The 23,984-nt window shown below is 39.7% G+C and overlaps 1 protein-coding gene across 2 annotated transcripts in view; it reads right to left on the bottom strand.

Moving 5' to 3' along the window:
• Cgnl1 (cingulin like 1) overlaps positions 1 to 23,984 on the bottom strand; it is a 151,523-nt gene that overhangs the window by 52,216 nt on the left and 75,323 nt on the right. The window lies entirely within an intron of this gene.

Below are 23,984 nucleotides of genomic sequence, written 5' to 3'. Positions count from 1 at the left end.
TTGGAGATTTATTTTTTAAATGGCTTTCAGGTTTATAACCTCAATCAATGCTTTCACATATCTCTGATTATTGATCTCATTCTTCTAAGTCCTGTGGGCTACAACAGTGGTATGTGACTTTATCCCCCACCCACACATATGTAGGAGAGGAACCTGGGTCTCTTGTGGATCTAAATCTTGTCTCCTTTATCCTTTTAGTTCTAGTGCCTGAACCAATCTCATATATGCAATTGGAGCTCAATAAATACATGTGATATCACTGGAGTTGCAAGGTGGTACTCCAGAAGTTTCTAAAATCTAATGACATATCTGCTTATGTACATGAGTGTGTATGTGCTCCTGTCAGGGAATCGAGTTTAAGGTTTATCCAAAAGTCCTACTAAGCAAGTGATCCTCTATTCTGTACTTATTCTCCAAAAAGGAAAGAAAAGGAAACAGAAAATGTCATTTATCTCTTTCCGTTTAATCAGGTAGACTTTTAATCCATTTTTTCCGCTCATTGAGATCATTTTCAATCTTAGGTGCGTCATCTTGTACTTGGGCTGTCTCTGCCTGCTTGGAGGCACTGACAGAAGTGATATGTTTGTTTTCTATGTCTTTCTGCCATAAAATAAATAAATAAATAAAAGGACAGGATCAAGAGTTCCATCATCCATCACTAGGAAACTCCTTCCACATCTGTCTATGACCCCAATCTCCTTGACTAATAACTCTGTCAAAAGGAAAGAGAAACATATTGGAGTAATTCTGAATGAGTTTTTGCTAACTTCAAGAGATCATCTCTTTCTTTAGGTTTTACTTCAATTTTTAATATTTTCAAAAGGATAAGAGCATTTCAAAAGGATATTACTGGACTTTATCACCATTAACTCCATTGAAAATTCAAAATCATGAACTCATACTAAAAGCATTCATTTTGGTTTAATATATTTACTTTCCTTGCCTTGTTAATTCCCGATATCAAATCAAACTTCAGAGACATAAATACTCACAAATTCACATATGCCTGCTAGACTAGTCCCCTTACCCCATGTGTAGATGGACAGATGTGATCTTATGTTTCTCAATGAAGAAGTCAAATTTGGAAGTTAAGTGCCCCTACACAAGCAGTTGTTCAAGTCTCTGGGACAATGATTTGTTTCCCCTCAGTGATGTGTGAGTCTGAGGCATATACAGATCACAGCGGGCACATGTGAATCTTAGCATCTACCTCCCCTTTGTTCATGGGGACCCATACACTCAAGCTAAGAAAAAAACTTTGGCATAATTTTCAAAATTAAAGGTGAAGGTTTACTTCCATTTAGGAAATGTTTGTTTTTTCTCGAACAACAGAAACCATGATTGTGTATCCTTTTTCACTTGGTCCACCAAGAGACTCAGAGTCACATTTCTAATTTACCTTCTAGATCTTTGTACTGTTGCTCATAGAATATTCCCCTTTAAATGAGAACCAGGCAGTCCTTGATCTCATCACTGGGCTCCTAGGATTGGAGTGTCATTCTAAAGTATTTGTGATGTTTCGGAGGCATTACAGTTAGGCCTGCCTCCTCTTTGGAATTTCAATTACTGGGCCAATGTGTAGATCAGAACTCTAACTTCTGTGAAGAGATGCCTGTTTATAGCTAAGTCTCCAGATTCCACCTTTGCTGTGCTGAGAAATCTACAACTTTAGTATGAACCAATTGTTCTCCTCTACAAAAGTTATTGTCACTGAGAATTTCAGAGTGAAAGTTTCACATGAAGAAACAAAGTCTCTGTAAGTTGGTGGGAAGAAGAGAAGAGTGGAGTGGGTCCCACAAGTATCAATCTGAATCCCACCTGGGATGAACACATTTTTAGAGAACTTTTATTGACATCATCTTGTTGTGAATTTCAAGCTATTCTCTAAAATAGACAGAGTAGACAATTTCCTTACTGCATTATGGCATCTCTTAGTCCATTTTGTGTTGCTATAACAAAATACCTGAGGCTAGCTACTACATGAAAAAAAAAAAGGTCATTTAGTTTACAATTCTGGAGGTCTAAGAGCATGTGTCAAAATAACTTCTGGTGAGGGCTTCATAGTGCAGAGTGACACATGACAGGAGTGTATGCAAGAAAAAGAGGTCACATAGCCAGAGAAAAGGCCAGAGGCTGGGGAGGGGCCAGGCTTACTCTTTTGTAGCAGCGCACTACCACAAGAACTGAACCATCCTATGCAAAATCACTCATCCACAAGACCAGCACTAGCACCTTCACAAGGAAGGTCTTGACCTAATCACCTCCCACCAGGTTTCACCTCTGAAAGTCTCTACCATCACATCATCTTCAATACTGTTAGATTGGGGATAAAGTGTCTAACATTAATCTGCATGGGACAAATCAAATCTAAACCCCAGCAGAAGCATTATCCCATTGCTGTTCTGCCTCGTCGCTATGTTCTGAGCATCTCTGAATACAGGAACCATAATAGCAAAAGTTGGTGTGTGTGTGTGTGTGTGTGTGTGTGTGTGTGTGTGTGGTAGATTCATAAAATAGACATTCTTTGTGCTCATTCCTTCATCATCCCAATCCATAAAAACACGGGTGCCTCTCATGTGCCAGAGGCTGTGCATAAAAGTGAATGAGGAGATCACAGTCATGTAGGGACGATAGGAGAGCAAGTTAATGGCAGTGCAAATGATATAACAGAGCTGTAACTAGTGCCACTGAAGAATGAAGGGATGACCTCACAAAAGAGCTACCGAGTTGGATATTAGAATATTTCCCTAGATAGGCTTATTGTCTAACAGTTTTAGATTATAGAAAAACTGCTAAGATATCACAAAGTTCCCATATAGTTTCCCTTATTACTACAGTTTACATGAAATAAAGATACATCTGTTATATAATAAAATGATACTAAAATATAATTATGAACTATATGGCTAACATCTATATTGTACTTTATTAAATTTTCCAATTGTTGCCCACGTATGAAAGTACAGTATACAGTAGAGGAAATGTATCCAGCACTAAATCTCTCTGGATGACCAAGTTATCATCAGTAAGGCTACATGTAAAGCAACACTGAAAATATTCTTACTTTGCCCTCAGATATTCAGGGGAAAAGGGACACTATTTTCCAGTAATAGTCTAATTTGCCTCATAATCTGTTTTCTTCACAATCTCCTGTCTATCCAGAATGACAATACCCTGAACTTTAATTTAGCACTTAAGAGTTTATCAGTCACTTCCAGCTTAAGCAGTCACTTTTGGATAAATGTTCCAATTCCCTAATGCCCAGGACTCAGTGCCAAACCTAAAGCCTGAGAAACAACTTGGAAAGGAGGGGCCTGGCAAACACACCTGAACAGGAACAGAACAGTACTAAGGCCATTAAGGAGCCAAGAACAGTATCTTCAACAAACAGTGATAGGACAACTGGTACCTACATGCACAGCAATAAAATAGATCCCTACCTCACATCATATTCAAAAATTAAATGGAATGTAGACTTAAATGTAAGAGCTAAAACTATTAAACTCTTAGAAGACCAAAACTATTAAACTCTTCTATAATCTAAAACTGTTACCCTTAGAAGAGTAAATCTTCATGACCTTGGATAGTTTCTTAGATATGACCAAAGTGGAAGGAAAAAATAGGTAAACTGGGCTTCATTAAAATTAAAAATCTTTGTGCTTCAAAGGACTTCAAGAAAGTGAAGAAAACCCAAGCAATGGGAGAAAATCTTGCAAATTAAATAACATATTAAGATACTGGCATCTAGAATATACTAGGAACAATCACAACTCCACAAAAAAGACAATCCAATTCTAAAATGAGCAAAGGATCTGAATAAGCAGTTCTCTAAAGAATATATACAAATGGCTAATACATAGATACTTGACATCAGTCATCAGAGAAATGCAAATTAAAACCAAATGAAATACCAATTCATACCCACTAGATTGGTTATCATAAAAAAGTAAAAGCCCAGATAGTAACACATATTGGGGAGGTACAAGTATTGGAGAGAACCTGGAACCTTGATACATTACTGTTAGGGATGTAAAATGGTACTGTCACTTTGAAAAAGAATTTGGTTGTTCCTTGGATAAACAATATGACCCAGCAATTCTACTCCTAAGAATGAATATACCCCAAAGAAATTAAAACATTTGTTTAAAAAAAAAAAAATCTTGTACACTCTGAAACTATATCCAGAGACTGAAGAATACCGGAGACTCTTTTTGAGAAAGGTTATCCAAAGCTTTTCCCGCCCCCACTTAGCAGGCCTGGCAGCATTTGAACTTGAATAGCAACGCTTTGACAGACCTGCACCTAAGAAGTAAACAAACCAGTAAAGGCAAGATTCTCAATAACAGCCCTATCTACAAATCTAACCAACTAATACCAAGTATCATACAAATATCTGCTTATCATAGGTCTTTTTGAAATATAAAATAACCACAACAAAAATAAAATCTGAAAGATACTGATTTTAATAACAACCAGACATATTATTACCAGTATTAGAGAACACTAGCCCCAAACAATTTCTAAAAGCACTTGTAAGAAAATTTATAATCCAACCCAACCTGCCCACCCTGGCCAAATGTTCATACTCAGTATCATTTTTGCACGGAAAACCAAAATAAACCTACTCTACTTGTTTTGTTTGTTTGGTTGTTTTTGGCTCTGCATACCTGAAAATATGTAATAGTAGCTCAAGGTAAATGAAGCTAAAAAGGTTAAATAATCTCAACAAAAGAAAAATTGTTCTTTGCAATATACCTGCCATCTTGGAAAAACTTATCTCCCAAGGAGAAGCACCCCTACTGTGATTAATAAGTGTGAATTCACATCTACTCACGTTCCTCCCATCCATCCACCAAAGACACACACACAATAGAATGTCCAATCTTAGTCTGCTCACCTGCTGTAAAATTAGAGTTTAGTGTAATGACGCTGGAAGAAAGACATTTTCAGACTGGGGATGTAGCTCAGAGGTAGAGGGCATGCCTAGCATGGGCAAGGTCCTGGGTTTGATCCCTGGTACCCCTCGGGGGGAAATCTGTCTACTGAAAAAGCTTTTCTCTACTAAAAGTCAGCTAGCATCAAACAAGTGGATAATCTCTACATACCTCAAGCACAGCTGGTAGGGTCAGGTCTAAAATTAGATGACATCTGTAAGAAGTTCTGGGAGTGTAAAATTAGGACAGAATTGAAACAGCCTCTCCGCTAAGATCACTCAACTATTACAAGTGCCCAATGGAGCCAACCAAATTCAGAAGCTCCAGTCCAGCCTCTCTCTCTTGTGCAGATACCTGTCCGTGAATGGCCTCTCAACTCAACACAGAAGACCCAATATGGACAAAATAGAAGTCCTCATCCCACTCACCACTCCAAGACATGGACTTCCTCTGGATTTCTCAATGCTTCCAATAATTCACCCAGTCACTTAGTGTAAAAGCTGAAAGTCATCCTTGTCAAATCATTCTCACTGATTCCCACCAAACCATGGCAATAAGCAGAGACTACAGTTAAAAGGCTAAGATGATGGGAGGGAGGCAGAGGAAGAGTGGACAGACATACTTGAGAGAATTGACCAGACTTGCTGATACGAACAGTTTATATCTTGTAGAAAAGCCCAAGTTCTGTCTTGCTTTCCATTTTCCTTTCTTCCCCATCCATACTTACTTATTTGCCTCTCTCTTCCTTTCCCTCCACTACATTCCCCATGACCCTTTACAGTGCTAGCATTTCTACTTTCATAGAAAATCATAGGAAACTGAACTTAGGTCTACATGTTTCTGACAGGTAACCTAACGAAGAGGAGGTGGAGAAGCTTGACTGAATTATTAGCTAAACCCTGGGAGAGATGAAGTTTCCGGTTTTAGCACCATTGAGTCTAACCACGCCTTGGAATGTCAGGAAAGCAGCTGATTCAACAAGGTCACCACCTCAGTTTGTCTGAGTCAGCCAGAGCCGGGCTCTGACTCACCCTTACTTCTGATTCCAAACCCCTGACTCAGCTGCTCACAAATTCCTGAATTCCTGGACCTTCTGGCTCTGGCCTGGTTTGCTGACTTACCTTGGCAAACCCTCTGACTTCTCTAGAAGGCAAATGATAGACTATTAGGAGAGGTTACTAAAATTGGGACACCAGAAGAGATGGCGGGTGGCTGACCTCCTCTTACACTGCTGCCATTAAATGGTTTGTGAACGAACATGCTATACATGTTTACCTAAAATGATCCTCTGAACATATGGAGAGAAGAAAACTATGTTGTCAAAAATAAGATCCAGGGCTGGGGTTGTGGTTCATTGGTAGAGCGCTTGCCTAGCATCTATGAGGCACTGGGTTTGATCCTCAGCACCACATAAAAATAAATAAATTAAATTAAGGTATGTGTCCATCTACAACTGAAAATAAAAAACAAAAAAAAAATTTTAAAAATATTTTTTTCTATCTTATACACTATGCATTGCCCAATTTATTTTAAAACAAGCTTTTCCTATTATTTCTTTTTACTAAGAAGCAATTATAAGAAAAAATCCACCAAATTATAATTTAAATATGAAAAAATCTCATTGTAAAATGTGATATTCCGCATGTCCTCAATCACTTTTTTTTTTTTTTTTTTGAGATTGAACTCAGGGACACTCAACCACTGAGCCACATCCCCAGTCCTATTTTGTATTTTATTTAGAGACAGGGTCTCACTGAGTTGTTTACACCTTGTTGTTGCTGAGGCTGAGTTTGAATTCTCGATCGATCCTCCTGCCTCAGCCTCCAGAACCACTCAATCACTTTTAACATGCAAATATAGTGGGATCTGTCAACCACCAAAAAGGATGCAGTCTCACTTTTTAATATGATATAGCTAAGTCCAAGAGTGGTTCAAGATGACTTGTCCAACTAGTAACAATATTTATAATACCAAAGGAAAAAACATTTTTATCCCCCAGCTTGATTGGTATTTACTCTTTTTAGACTTTCAAACAAAACATACATTTTTAAAGTACCCTGGAAATATATACCAAGATAAATTAAATCCTCAGTCTTAAAACAAATCTCAGCAAATACAAAAGGAATTAAAATCATGACTGTGTTCTCTGTTAAAATAAAATCAGGGGCTGGGGCTGTAGCTTAGTATTAGAGCCTTGCACGTGTGATGTACCGGGTTTAATCCTCAACACCACATAAAAATAAATAAATAAAGATATTGTACCAACTACAATTTTAAAAAGCTTTAAAAAATAAAATAAAACTGGAAATCAACTAAAGACAACAGAAAAATACCCAGGCCCTTGGAAATTAAATAACATACTTTATCCTTGAATCAAAGAAAAACCTTAAGGGATTTTTTTAAATATATTGAATAAAAATTAAAATATACATAGCAATAAGTATTTTTATTAGAAAGAGGAAATGTCTAAACTCAATAATCTAAGTTCTAACCTAAAGAATCCGGAAAGGGAAGAGAAATATAAATCCAAAACAAGCAGAAGGAAGGAAATGATTTTTAAAAGGGCAAAAACCAGTGAAATTGAAAGCACAGAAACAATTGGTTAGTGGGGAGAGGGAAATCAATGAAACAAAGCTGGTTATTTTTAAAATATCAATAAGATTGACAAACCTTGGAGAAGACTGATAAAGGAAATGAAACACAGAGTATGCCACTACAGACCCTGCAGGCATCAAACACATAAAGGAATACTGTAAATAATGCTGTACAAACGAACTTGATGATTCAGATAAAATGAGCAAATTCCTTGACAAGAAAAATTACCACAATTTGTGTAACATGAAGTAAAAATTTAGATAATCTCATAACTATTATGGAAATTAAATTCACAATTTAATTGTAAAGCTCCCCAAAAAGAAATTCCCAGATCTAATGGTTTTGCTGGAGAATTCTATTAAGCATTTACAAAAGAATAAACAAGAATCAATTGTACATAATCCCTTCCAGAAAAGTATTTCACTTAATGATACCATTATTACCCAAAATCAAATGATATAGTACCACCAAAAAATAAAGAAGTGAAAAAAGAACTCAGATCAATAACACAGAAATAAAAATCCTTAACAAGATACATGCAAATAGAATTCAGTAATATATAAAAGAACTATACAACAAGACCAAATGAAGTTGGTCCCAGGAATGCTAGACTAGATTGACATCTTAAAATCAGAAGAAAAATCATATGATCATATCAACAGAAGCAGATAAAACTTGTGACAAAATTCAACATCCACTCTTAACTTTAAAAAAATTTTTTTTTAAGAAAAAAGAGGGAAACATCCTCAATTTAAAAAAGAGTAGCTCCAAGATACAAGAAACATTATACACGGTAGGAAGAGATTAAAAGCCTTCATCTCCTAAGACTAAGGCCAGGATATCTGCTTTCACAACTCTCATTCAACATAGTACTAGAAGCTCTACCTATGTAACAAAGCAGTAAAAAGATGGAACAGACATACAAAGCAGAAAGGAAGAAATAAAACTGTGTTTTTTGCAGATTCAATGACTATCCCTATGGAAAATTCTAGGAAATCTACCCCAAACAAAACAAAAACTTTGAAACTAACAAGCAAGTTTAGCAAGGTCACTAAATTAACAGATACTGATACAAAATAAACAGATAAAAACATAAAATTGTATTCCTGTATACTAGCAATGAGCCCATGAATACCCAAATTTAAAAATTGCTTTAAAAAAACACAACATAAGGATTTGTATACTTAAAAATACCAATTCAAATAATACAAGAAGAATCAAAACAGATCTAAATAAATGGAGAAATATACCATGTTCATGGGTTTTTAAAAATCTATATAAAGAGATCAATTTTCCCAAAATTGGCATGTTGGTATAGTTTCTAACAAAATCTCAGCAAGATATTAAAATATCAATAGATATAAAAAATATTATTCTAACATTTATATGAAAATGTAAAGTAACTAGAATAGCCAAAATAATTTTGAAAAAGAAGAAAATGGGAGGAATCCATCTATCAGATTTCAAGAAATCATATAGTCACAGCAATCAAGACCTGTGGTATTGACAGAGCAACAGACAATGAAACAGAATGGAGAACCCAGAAATAGACCAACACAAATATATCCAACTTATTTTGGACAAAGATTCAAAAGCCATTGAATGTGAGAACAGTGTTTTCAACAAATGATGCTGGAGCGATTAAAAGCCCATATGCAAAATAAACAAACCTTGATCTAAACTTCTACCGTAACACTAAATTTAACTAAAAAGGAATCCTCGACTTAAATGTAAAATGTAAAGCTACAAAACCTTTAGAATAAAACATAAAAGAAAATCTTTGAAATGTAAAGTAGGTGAAGAGTTCTCAGACGTTACTCCAAAATCATAATCTAGAAGGAAAAATTAATAGGTCGGACTTCATCAAAATAAGGAATTTTGCTCTTCAAAAGACAATTTAAAAGATAAAAGATAACCACAGATCAAGAGAATATAGTTGCAAACCATATATCTGACAAAGCACTTGTATCTAGAATATGTAAATAATTTTCAAAATTGAACAGCAAAACAACCAAAAACAAAAACAAAAAATGAACAAAAAATATAAATAGCCATTTCACTGAAGAAGATATTCAACATTATTAGCCATTAGGAAACTGGTAAACCATGTGTAGTGGTTCTATTACTACACACCTACCAGAAAGACTAAAATAAAAATACTGACAATTCCAAATGCTCACAAGCATTTGAAACAAATGAATCACGTGCAAAGGATTCCCACCATCAACTGCTTGTGGGAATATAAAATGGTACAGTCACTCTGGAAAACAGGTTAGTAGTTTCTTTAGAAGCTAAATACATAACTAAGGGCTGAAAATATAGCTTACCGATAAAGCACACTGAGCATTCAGAAGGCCCTAGGTTCAATACCCAGCACCCCTCAAAAAATCTAAATACCCTTCAACCCAGCAATTTCACTCTTAGACATTTATTCCAGAAAAATTAAAGCATTTACACAAAAACCTATACACCAGCAGCTTTGTTCATATAGCAGAAAATAAGAACCATCCCAGATTCCTTCACAGGCAAGTGGTTGAATAAACTAGCACATCCACACCATGGAACACTACTCAACGATGAAAGGAACTCTGACCCGAGCCAGGTATGATGACACCAAAGAACTATTATGAGGGGGGGAAAGGCAATCCCAAAAGGTTTAAACCTGGATGATGCCATCTGTATATCAATCTCAAAAGGATAAAACTGAAAAGCTGGAGAACATATTCGTAGCTGTGTAAAGGCAGAAGCTAGGGGCAGGAAGGCAGCAAGGCTATAACAGGATAACATCAGGGATTCTTGCAAGTGACGTAGATGTTCTATACCTTGACTATTGATGTCAGTGACCTGGTTGTGCTACTGTACTGTGGCTTGTAATATATTACATTTGGGGGAAACAAGGTAAAGTATATGAGAACTGTCTGTATTATTCCCTCTAACAGCATGTGAATTTACAATCATCTGAAAATAAAACATCCAATTGTTAAAAATGTCTTCCTTAAGCTTACCCTCCACTTTTTTTTTTTAACCAGTCTTTTCTAATCATTGGCTCTACTAATAAATATACCACTGATTGAACCAATGCTGTCTAGAAACACAAAGGCTTTTACTGTTCATTAAGAAATGATTTGGAGAAAATAAATATTCATGCTGACATGTTCAAAGAAATTTGTTTTAAGAGGAAGAGAGGCACCCCAAGCCCTAGCTGGAAGAACAGGGTCTCAGACCCACCTAGGTATGCCTCAAGTTCACCGACATATCGCTGGAAACCAAGAGCACACCTATCTCCTCAAGAGGACTCTAAATTCCCAGCTAAACCTATATTTTTTTTCAAAAATAGGATTAGTTTCACTCTCATGGATGGGATAAGGGTCATTTTAATTCTTCAAACTCTTGCCCAAAGACCAGAAGGTACAGCCACAACTTATTGGGGCATATTTTTTTCCATTGACAAATGATACTTCTATGTCTTTTAAGCATTAAAGACATATTTTCACACTCATGTTCAATTTTATGGACAGAGACACAAGAAAAAGATTACCCATGTCAGGTGACAAAAGAATCTTTTATTTTTTTCTAGTTTCTCAAACTTCATGCTTTGTTCAAAAAGTCATGTTCTGGGCAGGATGGCGCACACCTGTAATTCCAGCAGCTCGAGAGCCTGAGGCAGGAGGATCACAAGTTCAAAGCCAGCCTCAGCAACTTAACAAGGCCCTTCGCAACTCAGTGAGACCTTGTCTCTAAAGAACTTTTTTTTTAAAAAAAAAAAAAAGGCTAGGATGTGGCTCAGTGGTTAAGTGCCCCTGGGTTCAATTCTGGACACCAAGGGGAAAAAAAAAAGCCATGACCCTAATAACCATATATTTCTAATATTTCAATAGAACAAAGCCCGGCTGCCATAGCTCTCTAGGGTAACCAAGGATCAGTATTTCTAGAGCAGAAGTCTCATCTGGTGTGACAAGAGCCCATGGCTTATCCTCCACCTTTGCTGTCCTCCTCTTGAGCCTTTCAGATCTGTCTTTTCTCCCTTTACTCTTGATATTTGGCTAAAACCCCAGTCTTTTATCTCTTGATGCTTCCTATCCTGCACACTTTCCACCCTCTCCTACCTCCACCGATCCCATCATTCCCATCATAGCAAACTCCTACTAACCCTCCTGCTTGTCCCTAGTGCTATGACTCTGCAGCTGCATACTTGGGACATGGCACATGCTGAACTGGACTTCAGGGTCATATTTAGAAACCCAACTGGCTCAAAAGACTTCTCCATATGTACATTACAATACCCAGCCCTCCCCCGTCTAGCTCCAACCTTGCTTTTCCACATCTCCCCTTTTCTAGCTGTTCTCTTTTCACTTCCATCCTCCTGCCCTCTCATCTTGGCCCAACTGCCTTCTCCAAAAGTACATTTGTGTTGATAGAGCATGGAGATGTTGGCTGGATGAAAGTCAGTGTGTTGGCAAAAGCAACAAACCAGGAACCCAAAAGCTGGACCAAGTCACTGTATCTTCCTAGACTAGAAGTTAGACTTCTACCATGCATCAAAACTCTTGATAGGGAACTAACTGCATCCCTATTTCAGACATTCACAAGAGCATCTAACAGAGGTTAATTCAAAAAAAGTCTACATTTGGATCATGGTGTGTTCATTTGGATCCTTAGCAGGCTAACCATATCCAGCAGCTAACCAGCACTTTGAAGCTTGCAATCCACAACACACCACCAGGCAATCACTGCCCTCGGACTCCTTTCATTTCAGGGCAGGGAAGGACCAATGTCTACAGTGATAGGGCCCCCCAGCAACTCAAGTGCCTTCTAGAAGCAGTAGTGCTGTTGACTTTACACCAGGAAGTTTAATCAGTTTAACTTTCTAAGGGAAAGACTCATAACAGCTCAAGAAAACAAAGGCTGTGGATTAAAAATAAAAGGGACAGGGGAGCCTTTCCACCTACCACACCTACCAGGCCTAGCGGATGTTCTGCTGCCTTTCCTATGAGCATCCTGATCACTGTGGCCCCTGTCCTCCCACCATGATAAGAAATTGCATGGAAAGCCAGGTCTCCAACTTTGTGTGACATCTTTATCTGCTGAACACTGTGAACACACTGAGCAAACAGGTCTGGCTGCTGTTTGCAAACAGAACCAGCTGTATGTGAATGTCAGGGATAAACTCCGACAGGACTAACCTCAAAACAAGAGGTTATTTGGGAGCCCACTTTCCTCTTAGTTAAATGCCAGGCCAGGTTCTCACTCATTTCTATCAGCGTTTTGTCAAGGTCAACACCCATGGCCACAACCAGAGCAGAGTAAATTATTAACCCTGGTTCTCCACTGGGCCTGAATCAGCCACAGAGGTCACCACTTGCTGCCACGTTTTCTCCCTGGTTCAGCAGCAGGAAGTGCACGGTACACAGCACAGGCATCTGCTTGTGGCTTGAAGGGTGACTAAGACAGATAGAGGAAATAGGACTGAGTTGGGCCTACAAGGGACACTGTTTTCATAACAGGATGGTCAGAAAGGAGCACAGCAGGTAGGGTAGGGGCCTGGCACCCTGGGGTCTCAGAAGCCAAGAATCAAAGGAACCAAGGAAATTTTCTCACACAAGGTCATGAGCCTAGGGACATGGAAGAAAAATGCCTTAAGCAGATACAGAGTTCTCTGTAGAACACAGAGCAGGCGGGATCCACATAGTGTACTGTTCTTTTGGATATGGCACATGCTGGACTCAAGTTCAGGATCATATTTAGAAACCCAACTGGCTCAAAAGACTTCTCCATATGTATTTTACTGGACAATTCCAACTGCCTATTTTCCAGGACATATGAATGCCTTGATTCTCGCTCCAAAGAAAGAAAGAGCTCAGTGTTTTCCAACTGCATTTGCCCACGTCCATCTTCCCAGCACTGTCATCTAGCCAACCCAGGTCCTCAGCAGGTGTCTTCAGGTCCTCAGACAAGGTGGGGATGGGAAAGACAAGGGTTAACATCCTCCACACCAAGTCTGTCCAAAAGCTTTCAGACCCACCTCTAATGCCACCTTTTCTGCATTCTGTCATTTATTTGCTTGACTTCTTTATTTCCAGCCTTCTTCTAAAAACTCTTTGAAGCACATCCAGCCTTTTTTCTTTCCCTAACTATAACTGGACTCAAAGTTTCCTTAAATCCAGACACAGCCAGTATTTCTTCCCTCTGGACCACACACTTAAGAAACATGTGCAGAAATTTAACAAAACAAAAAGGAGGAAAAAGAGGGGAAATGTTAAAAGGAGAAATATGTGTGCTTGGCCCTAATCTCCCTTCAATTGTATCCCCCAAGGAAAAGGCTCATCCACAACGCTGGAATTTCCGGAGGAAAAACAACATGCCTCCTGGGTCCTCAACTCCTACTCACTGTGGACGCAGTCTTACTTTATTCATTTCTGTGAAAACTGCTGCAGTCACCCGTGAAGCAAACACCTTGTCCTTTATTTTGCCTTTCATGAAACCAGCTTAATGAGCCTGGCTCAAACGAGTTCCCGTCCCCAGTGAGGGCTGGGGCAGAAGGATTTTTCCACTGCATATGACTGGTTTGTTCTCACACATAGAATCCTGACGTGTGGTCACCAAGGACACATGACTGGCTCTGCAGTTCAGACTCACTAAACCACATCTAATCATGTCAGAGGCCACCAACTTACTACTCTAATGATTTTCACTGCAATCTGTTCATCACCACAATATGCCTACATCCCTTTATATCCTTTGTATCTGTCTAGTATCTCAAACAGATAAATACTCAAATAGTTGTTCAGTGAATAAATACATGATACAAAATTATTAGATGCCAAGGATAAGTCAAAATGTTATATTAGTTATCTATTGCTGCCTACAAATGGCTTCAAAACTTAGCAACCCGAAATAACCATTATCTCACAGCTTTTGATGGTAAGGAATCTAGAAGTGATTCAGTTGAGTGGTTCTGGCTCTGTTTTCTGACAGGATTGCAGTCAAGATACAGAAAATGTCTCTGATCATCTGAAGGTTTGTCTAGGGCTGGAGGACCCACTTCAAAGATGGTGCACTCACATGACTGAGTTGACAATGGCCTCAGTCCCTAGCCACTTGGGCCTCTTCACAGGCTGCTTGAGTGACCTTGCAACATGGCAACTGGCTTCCCACAGAGCAAGAGATCCAAGAGAAAGCAAGGAGGAAGCCACAATATCTTTTATGATCTAGCAATAGAAATCACACTCCGTGTCCATAACACTGTTTGGTTACCCAGATCAGGCCTACTCAACATGAAGAACTACAAAAAAGCAAGAAGACCAAAGCCTGGATCACTAGGGACCAACTCAGAGGCTACCATAAATGCTATATATACTCCGACTTACTTTGCCAGCATAAATGTTCCTATCTCCATACTGTTCCTAACCTAATGGAATTAGAGCACTTTTGACATGTTCCATTTTCTGCTTACAGCATTCAAATAATAATGCCAACTTTTTTCCACCAAGTAGAAATCTATTTAATGATCTTGGCAACTCTTTAGAAAAACACCCATCAAGCAGAGTTTAGAGGGTCAGAAAGAGTATAACACACATTAAGTAGGATTTCCAATTTTAAAATTAAAGCTATTTTCCTTTCAGATGTTAAGGATTCAACTGTTGCAGTATTACAGAAGCTGGGATGGTTTCCCTACACTGACTGGTTCTTGTGGTTTGGTCATATCATGTCTGTAAATGCACCTCTTGGGAGCCTCAGTATGTGTCCACAGCTCCTTCTTCACTCACCCCTGCACTCTGGGTAATGTCTAAGGAAGGTTCAGCCATCTCAGGATCTCCAATTCCATTGGGACAGATAGGCAAACACCCCACTAAGAGGCTTCTATTAATATTTAAAGTTCTTTTTCCAGTACTGACCTATTGTCACAAACTAGAAATAAATGAAAACTTTGCTTCCACAAACCTTCATCACCAATGTATCTAACTTTCCCCTTCATCCTTGAGCCCTATTAACGCTCAACAGCATTTCAGAAAGTCAGGTGACTGGCAAAGAGCAAAACCTAACAAAACAGGGCCCAACCTAATTCTATTCCCTTCCCTTTTCCCACAAGAATCAGCAGAAAGAGGAGCAGTGATAATCCCATAAAAAACAGAACTGGAACACTGAAGAGAACTCACAGCCCAGGTCCCCACTTTAATAGGCAGCATTGGGGTGGGTGGGGGGGACATTCCAGGGCATTTCATCTTACTTAAAAGACCAGATCAGGCTCCTTTTCACAAACGAATATGCCCATGTCAAATTAACATACTCTTAATAAGTCTTTAATAATTTCCATCACCTTTAGGGAAAGAACAGGGTCCTTTTGAGATGCACCACATAAGACAGCATGAGTTGATCTCTATTTGCCCTTACTTCATCTCACGCCAGACTTTCCATCGCCCTTCACAGACTAGCCTCACCGGCCTCTCAACCAACATCTTGAATGGATCATGGTCCCTCCTGACACGAGTGCTTTGCACATGCTGCAGCCTCTGCTTGGACTGCTCTGTGGGTTTTGTTCAATCTAGTTAATTCCTGTTCATCTTTTAAAGCTCCATTGTTCTCTTTAGGAAATCTTTCTTCCCTCCCTCCATCAACTACAAAGCACTAATCACAACAGAATCACACATCTATGGAGAATGTCTGTCTCATTCCTTTTGTCCACTTTGTTTCTACAACCTAGCACAGAGTCTGGGATAAATGAATGTTCCATAGTTATATGCTTTACATAGTTAACAACTATGAGTGAACTATTTATTAAATGGAGATTCCAAAAACTCTACCAATGATCCATCCTCAACTATTAATAACTGGTTTGGGCTCTTTAACATCAAACCTGCTGATTTGTTAAAGTCTCTTCTCTTATCACCCTGTCACAGGTGGGAAGCAGCCAGGTAGGTGCCTGAGTGTAAGGCCCAGGTAATGACGGTAATGCACAGACAATGTGACTCTGAGACACAGCTGTTCTTTTGCTCTTTCTGAAGCCACCCAATTAAGTCTCAACACCTTCTCTTCGCGCTGCATGTGAATTTGCTGTGACTTTCTGAGTCAGCTGAATGCTCTGGATGTCCTGAAAGCCCTGTCTTCAGCCCTCCTTTAGAATCATTGGAAAATGCATCTCTTCAACCACATTCCTTAGGTTTTAGCTTTGATCACTAAAGACAGCCAAGATTCTTCTGTGTGAAGAATCTTGATGGATCCCTTCCTCAGCTCTTACGATGTGAAAGCCAAAACCCTCTCCCTAAAACAGGAACAGCTACATCTACAACCAATGATTAGGACAGTAGACCCAGGAAAGGCCCCTTATGCCGTCCTAGCCTGGAAAGCCAAAAGCCCTCCTTGTATTTTATGAAAATCTCATATTTTATGAAAAATTTCATTTTTTATGAAAATATCCCCTCTGGAAATCATAACTGTAAATGGAATCTAATGAATGTTTTTAAATAAATGCAACACACTTTAACTCATCCCAGGTCAATATTCTTTGTCTTGCATCTAGACAATTTAAACTTTCTAGACACTTTAATTGTGAATCTGAGTTTTACCATGAGTTTACAAAGTTACGAGGTTCATGGTATACTAACATCCAAAAACCCTTGGGAAAACCTTAGAAAAGAAAGATTCTCTTTCATTTCTTCTAAAGTATTTGGTATATAGTAAAGGCTCTGAGGGTGTCAAATCACAGATCTGAGGAGATATTTTCTTCTGAATCTTGCCATCTGAAGCAGTGGTCTCTCCTGACCTCCTACCCGACACAGATCTCAATACACCTATAACTTTGCCGTCATTTTATTTACACATCTTTCTCCCAAGACCATAAAAGATGCCCAAGGCTAGAGACCATGGTTTGCGTGCCTGTATATCCCTGGGGACTAGCACTGCTGGCACATGAAATGTGCTCCACCATCTCATGACATATGAGCCTGAAAATGAAAGTATGGATCAGAACCTCCAGGGCTCTCTTGCTCTACCTTCTCCAATCCAGGGCAAGTGACTGGGCAGAGTGAGTCACAGGGATGCTCCATTCACCAGGCTGCAGTGACCCAGCCCCCTGGAGTTTGCTCACAGCAGGGATGACACTCAGGGTTCACGGAGACATAGAGCGGGGACCACACCTGACCTCATATTTACATATTTTTCTGGCAGTGCTAGGGATTGAACTCAGGGCCTCACACATGCCATCAAGCATGCTACCATTGAGCCACATCCCCAGCCCTTTATATCCTTTTTAATAAATTACAACATGCCAAAGAGGCTTGCAATTATTAAAAGAGACACTCTGGGGGGGTGTGTGTGTGTGGCGGGAGTTAACTGTGACTCTCTCCCATCTTCCCTGGCGGGGGAGTTCTGTGTCACCCTGAGCATGCTGGCATCTGTGAGAGGCACCTTCCTTCTCCTGGGCACCTGACTGCAAATCCCACTGCTTCTCCAGCTCCCAGGAGCTGCCATTCAGGGTAAGCTGATTATTTGAAGTTAAAATGCTGAGGAAATGAATTTTACAGTTTTCTTGGCTAACCTGGCTCCCTTGGAGAAGACAGAAATGAGATTTTACACCGAATTAGCCGTGTCTTAAGGGAGGCAATTCCATTGATCCCGAGATTAGCACTGGTTTTCCCACGTGACCCTCTGCTGACCTTATGCTTTGAAAGAACCTGTTCAGGATGGGTAGGAAAGGGAAATCTACAAGTGACATAGAATGTCTATAAAATGGAGAGACATTTCCAAATTGGTTAGTGAGGAAAAACAGCCAAAATTGGAGGGAAAATTTTCAATATATATAAAATTTCATAAAATAATTTGTAGAACATTTATAGAACATGTAACCTTAGAAAAAAAAATTATAATATGAAGAACAGACAATATTAAAAGTATAAAGTCTCATTATATAAATATATGATGCAAAAATAGATTGCTTTTAGGAATTCCTCAAATAGATGGTTTATTAAACCAAGTAAAACATTCTTCCCCATATGTTCTATCACTGGATTCGGCTGCTCCTCTTTAGGGCTGTCTGTGGCCTCTTTCCTCATGCTGTCCTGAACCCCTGCTCTCTCTATTGTCATAGTCCCTGCCAAGACCCTCCACCCATACGGACTTGCTCACTGCTCCCCCAGTGACTTCCAGGTAGAAAGGAAACCTGTCTCTCACCAACTATGTACACATGCGCGCGTGCGCGCACACACACACACACACACACACACACACACACATACACACACACACGCACACACACACGCGCGTACAAACTCGAGACAAATACATCAGCTTTCCCAGTCCCAATAAGGCCCCTCTCTAGCACCCAGAGGCAACACTCTTGGGGTCAGCTTTGCCCCTAACTTCTCCCTCACCTTACACAAAGCTGTTGCAAGGGCCCTCCTGAATCAAGCCAACCTGTTCTCAGCCCCCACCTGCACCTATTCCTCCTCACTCCTTTCCTCCAACCACCCTCTAGCTGTCAGGCTCTCTCCTCCAGCTCACACCACTACAAAGTAATGCCCCTGTCAAGTCCTTAATAAAATAGCACTCATTTGCTGCCTCACTGATGACCACCTAAAAATAGTCTCCACGATCTCACCCCACCCCATATTTCTACCTTAACTTTTTTGGTTGTTCTTTAAAACATAGAAACATGGGTGTTTACTACAGAAATATAAATATAGAAAATGTAGAAGATAATGTAATTGACTTTTATACACCCATCAGCCAGCTTTAACACCAACACATGGCTGATTTTCCATTCACACCCACTCAACTGCCCCCCAAAGTTCCACACAGCTTATCATTTCATCCATAAATACTTTAATGTTTCTATAAAAACACAGACTCTTAACATTACTACCACCCCTAAAACAATTACTGAAATAATTTCTTACTGTTGTTAATACAGGACAGTGTTTAAATGTTCCCAGTGATTTTTTTGTTTTTTACAGTTGGTTTGTTTGAATTAGGATCCACACATAGACCACTTATTGGACCTGGGTCCCTGCCTCTTAAATCTCTTTATCTACAACAACCACAACTTCAATCTCCTGTGAGGCCCAGCCCAGACACTTCTCACTTCCCCACCGACAAGATGTTGCTCATGCTCTGCTCAGTGCCCAGCATGCCCACGGCCTCCATGGCCCCTCTGTGCAAGTGGCCCTCAAAGTCCAACTCAAACTCCACCCTGTCCAGGAGGTCTTCCTGATGGCCACCACTTCTCTTCTCGAGCACAGGCCGTGGGTCTCCTACAGCGCTTCATCTCCGCCTCACTCGGGGCAATCACTCTTTCCTGTCATCAACTTCCATGTTCCTCATCTCACCTCCCATCTCCTGGATGGCTGGGTGCCATCCAGTTTACCTTCATGTCCTCACAGAGTATAGCACCATCTCCTGCACCTGGCTGTTGCTCAGTCAATCAACATGTCAATGCAGTATTTAAAAATATGAGCTCACTATTATGTCTGATTATAATGCACCAAAAATAATTTTAAAATACAATCAGAAAACTGAAAAATGATGAGAGTATCTCATGCATCTTTATCCTCCCTCCTCCTCCCCCTGGTCCACCCACTTAGGAGATGTTTGTTGCCTAACTGCTGTGTGGCGGGCATTCTGAAAATGCCTACTGACTCTAAAGTCATATTTCCAGATGTAAAAGTATATTTTTTATCATCCTCAAAATACCTGAAGCTTTTAGATGCAAAATGAGTCCTTCCAAAACCACCACTGACATTATGATATTACCTCTAACAGTCAAGATTCACTTTGCCGAGAAATGTTTACTTCATAAACAAGAACCCAGAACTGATGTTTCATCTAGGGATTGTTGGGGACTCCACAGGTATCTCCCCATTTGTCTTCTCATCCTTCCAATCCCAGCCCTTCCTAACAATCCATCAAGTGCCAAGCCCCGTGGGGATGCCAAGTGGAAAATGAGGACAGTTCCCAGCACAGCAGGAGGGACAAAACGAAGAATGAAATTCCCAACTCCAGGGCTCTGGAAATTAAAATCCAAGAAGTAAACAGAAAAGTTCTTGACGGACTTGGATTTGAGCTGAGTCTACTCTCCATGAAAACTCGAGCAACTATACTGCCTGTGATTCCCTTTGCACAAGGGATGGCGAGAAGAAGTGTCAGGGGTGAGAAAGAGAAGCCAACAGTGGTGGACCATCTTCATCCTACTCCCAGATGGCAGCCACTCCCACCTCATCCCCTCCTTCTTCTCCCATGGGTCCAACCACTGCCACAAACCCAAAAGGAAAGAGGACATTTCCTTTATGAAATTGGAAAAAGCATTAAGGACACAGAACAGAAAAAACAAAAAAGTATTTTAGGAAATAAGATGCCAATATGTTGAACAGTCATTTTAAAAAATGTTTAATAGAATCCCCTTCCTAGTGAACTACGAAGTCCTATTCTCCATCACTGCTCTACTGGTGAGGTCCAATTCAATTCTGCTGAGCTAGGAAGTTCCACATAACCGAAGCATTCATCAATTTTTGCCTGTTGAGCAACCTCTCTGTTCTTTAAAAGGTATGACTGTGGGGGCTGGGCCTATAGCTCAGTCAGTAGATTGTTTGTCTCATATGCATAGGGCCCTAAATTCAATCCCCAGGACCACCAAAAAAAAAAAAAAAAAGAGGTATGGCTGTTTGAGTCTACCAAAAACTATTACAGGTTATCTGTTTGGAATACCTATAAAATGGTCTTATTATAATTTGACAGTTTTCACCAAATGTTCTGGTAATTTAAAACTACTAGTGCCCAAGCTCAGGCCAGGATAGAGTACTTGTTATTTGATAATAATAAAATAGCCCAGTGGCAAAAGTTAGGAAAACTGATGAGAGGAGGTTGGGCTGTCTCCGAAGACCTCCCAAGGAAGTGAACATCTTAATGCAGTATGATTCATAAAAGAAAAGGCAACTTTTAGTCCCAGAAGGATAAGTCCTTCCCCGAAGGCAGCATAAAGGCTGAACAAATTTTAAAAACACTCTTTACCAGATTAAACAACTATACTTAATTCCTTTTCCTCCAAATGTTTACTAGAAAACTCACAATTCTATCCTACAAAATTGCCATGTAAATATCATAACAAACAGAGAGCTTCTGTCTACTAAAATTTTTACACTTCTTTTCCCTCCCTAAAACATGATTCCATCACATCTGTTCAGCAGCCACCTTTAGAAGCAAAAGCTACCAATAAAATACAAACATGATCTTCTTTAAGAAACTGCAGGGAAACTCGAAAGCCAGCCACAGAATAGCAGAGTTCTCTAAGAAACTTCCCACATTTCCACTGGGAAAAAAAATCTAACAGAAACCACTTGGCCAGGACTCAAAACCCAGTTAGGAGGGGAATCTGTCTCTACCAACTTTCAATTATCAGACACTGCACGAATGTGACTGTGTGCCCTGCACCGTGCTGAGCTCATGGGGCTAGGATCACAGACTGATGACCTGCCAATGGGGTATGTTTGGTCTATGTGATTTTTTTTTTCCCCCAGCAATGCTTAAAAGTCAGGAAATCTCACACCAACATCCAGATGTGTGATATTTCTTAAAACTTGAAAGATCCATCAACATGGGCTCAGCATTCCTTCACTGGTAACTTTCACAGCTGCAGCAGAGAAGCTACTGATCCTGACAGCAAAGGACATACTCTCCAACTGCCACAGTCCCCACCATAATCTACTGTCTCCTCAATGACACAATCAGAGTTTCATTTACTTATTTAGTACTGGAGATTGAATCCAGGGGTGCTTAACCACTGAGTCACATCCCCAGCTCTAATTCCCCCACTTTTTTGGTTTTTAAGAGAGGGCCTAAATTGCTGAGGCTGATCTCAAATTTGCTATCCTCTTGCCTCAGCTTCCCAAGTCACTAGGATTATAGGAGTGCACCAACACACCGGCTTGCTTTACTCATTTATGCTCCCTGTCTGGCTCCAGAAGCACTTGAATTTGTCACTCCAAAGAGAACAGATAAAAGTATCCCTATGCTTAAGAAGTAAGAAGTTCAGTCTAAGGGAAAAGGCAGACAAGAGGATACATTACAACAGGGTAGGATACAAACCCTGAATGGCCAGGGTTCAAAAGAAACCCCAAGGAAGGTGCAACCAACTGCGTTGAAGGGAGAGGATGAATCGAGACATGCTCATGGGGAGAGGACATCTGGGGAGGGTTTTGCAGGATGAGAACAGGTTCATCAGGTGAAAGAGTGGACATGTGCAAAGCGGTGAAAGTACAAAAGGAACACAGAGTCTTCTGGTGATGGGATTAGGGAGAAAAGGGACTTCTATTATCTATCCAGCTAACAATTTTGAGCTTAAGTCAGGGACAATGGGGAGCAAGCAAGTTACCAAAGCAAGGGCTGACATGAGGTTGTCTCCGATGCTGGCAGCAGTGCAGAAAATGACCTGGGGCAAAGAGACTTTGAGGGCACTCTTTGGGTACTAAGAATTAGCTTCTAATGCTTAGAAACTCTGCATTCTCTGCCAACGAGACACATTTAAGCTAACTCACCTGTTATTTCTTTCACAGACAGATGTGTGTCAATACAATCACCTCTCTTGAATTGGAATAATAAAAATACTTTGATATAATACACAATGCAGACCTCTGAAAGGTCAAAATGAAGAGCCCAAGTCTCTACCAGTGATCCCAATTCCATACAATAAAGGTGTCTTCCTTCACCTGCCATGTCTCCTTGCCCACTCACATGCCTATGAGAGAAGACCTAGCAGCTTCCAAAAAACAACAACAACAACAACAAAAAACCTTTCTACATGTGCCACAAGTTTGACTTTCCTCCCAATCAAATGACTACACACACATTCCCACACACTGTTCTCAACAACCTTTAAATGAGCCACATAGAATATAACATGTTAATTCGTCTTTGATACAGGATCAAAGGGTGATAAAGAAACAATGTGCCCCAAGAAGAATCATCTTACTCAGGAGCCTATGGGCATATCCCTGAAAAAGGTCAACAGTAAGGACACCAGGCTATTGCCACATGTCCTCCCCAAAGCAATGACACTGAAATCATCCGTTTTGCTTCTTTTCCCCTCAAATCAAATCTAAAAAAAAAAAAAAAAAAAAAAAATCTAAGATAAGCAAATCAACAAGGGGCTTTTTAAAAACTGTCTCAAAGTTGTAATAACCCCAAACAGACTATTTCCCAGACTTTTTATTGTTATAACAAACAAAACCATCTTTCACTACTTGTCATTTGCAATTACCATGACATAATTGAAAATCAGTGAATCACCATGGGGCTGGGGAGAGAGGGCCTCCTAACTCTGAGCTGTCACTGTAATCTTCACAGGATAAACAACACCAAGAGTTCTTTCTTCAGCGTCTTTAACCTATATGTTAGAAAAACTCAAAATTTCATATTCTGTAATTCCCCTCTTTCCCTAAAGATGACATGATTATTTCAAAGAGTTTTCCC

Source organism: Callospermophilus lateralis, chromosome 3, assembly GCF_048772815.1.
Source record: "Callospermophilus lateralis isolate mCalLat2 chromosome 3, mCalLat2.hap1, whole genome shotgun sequence".
NCBI classification, from domain to species: domain Eukaryota; kingdom Metazoa; phylum Chordata; class Mammalia; order Rodentia; family Sciuridae; genus Callospermophilus; species Callospermophilus lateralis.
This window is presented reverse-complemented; position numbering and strand designations above follow the sequence as displayed.